Source organism: Pteropus vampyrus, unplaced genomic scaffold, assembly GCF_000151845.1.
Source record: "Pteropus vampyrus isolate Shadow unplaced genomic scaffold, Pvam_2.0 Scaffold80, whole genome shotgun sequence".
Classification (NCBI taxonomy): Eukaryota; Metazoa; Chordata; class Mammalia; order Chiroptera; family Pteropodidae; genus Pteropus; species Pteropus vampyrus.
Window position 1 is genome coordinate 6090090 of NW_011888861.1, and position 1627 is coordinate 6091716.

Genomic DNA, 1627 nt, shown 5'->3' on the forward strand with positions numbered 1-1627 from the left:
AGAACACATAAGAGAGCAATAAAGGCCACTCTCTGACCTGGGTAGAGTTAACAGAGAGAACTATAAATTTTATAAGCATAACCAGAACATAAAGGGTGCTTAGTAAATTCTCAAATTAAATGGAGAGGGGTTAAAAGGATGTTTTCAATTTACCAGTTGAAAAAGGGGGGCAATCCAAGCTTAAGGTACCGTGGCATGAAAGTTCAGGAAATGGAATAGCTTAGGTGGCTAGAAAGAAAGCTGAAAGGATAAGTGTGGTCTAAATTAAAACAGGCTTTGTATGCCTTGCCAAGGACCTCAAAGTATAGGCTAGTGGTTCTTTGAATCTAAGAGCCCTCTTTTAACCATTAAACACACACCGATGAAATGTGAATAGAATATAATAGTAGTTGCATTTTAGATTTTGCCTGTCTACAGTGTGTGGTACAGAATGATTATTGGATCTCTTGCAATTATCTTGATACTAACTGTGATCACAGCAACCCTACTCTTTCAAAGTACCAGTAAGTTGAGAACCAGTGCTGTAAACTAACAGAGAAGAATCTGATCTGTGGCATCCTGTCCATGTCACATTTTTGCTTACTTGCAGTTTCTTTTCAAGTGTTTAGGGGTAAAGGATTGAGAATAGGAGTTAATTAGCTGAAGTATCTTTCTGGTTATTTAGGAGACCTACTGAGAAAACCTTTGAACTTTGAGTTAGTAGATGACTGTTATCTCTTCTACAACACCCGCCATCATTGAAAAATAAGGACAAATATGTAGCAAGATTTTCATACAGCTATGTTAATTGCATTTAAATGAAATTTTCTTATTTTATATTGTTCCTCTCTTTTTTTTTCCTTTGTTGTCAAAATGTCTTTATAGTATGGTTGTAATAGTAAAGAACTGTTATGTTGAAATGTCCTTTCTTAACAAAATTACAAATTGGCACTGCAATCGTTCTGTATTTTTTTAAAACTATTTTTGTAGTTCATAAAATACAAAGCCAGGAAACCATTACTATGTCACCTCCTTCAAAGGAGCACTTGAAATCAGTTTCCAAAAATGGGTGGCATCTGTGCTTAAGTGCACAGAAATTCATAAAAATGGTTATATACAAATTTTTAGAACATATCTTTTTTGCAAAGACATCACAAGGAAAGAAAACTACAGATCAATCTCTCTTATGAATAAGGACACAAAAATCCTCAACAAAATACTAGCAAAACAAATCTTATAGTATATAAAAAGGAGTATATTATACACCATGACCAGATGGGATTTTGTCCCAGAACACTAGGCTCATTTAACATCTGAGTATCAATTTATGTAATGTACCGTATTAACAAAATAAAGGAGAGAAACCATGTGATCATCTCAAAAGACTAAAGGTATTTGACAAAATTCAGTGTCCCTTAATTATTAAAAAAAAACACTTGACAAATTAGGAATAGAAGGGAACTGCTTCACCTGATAAAGGGCATCTGTGAATAACTCACTGCCAACATCATGCTTAATGGCAAGAAACAGAATACTTTCCCTCTCAAGTCAAGAGCAAGGATATCTGCTCTCATCATTCCATTCAACATTATACTAGAAGTCCTAGCCATAGCAGTTAGACAAGAAAATGAAAAGGCATCCAGATTGC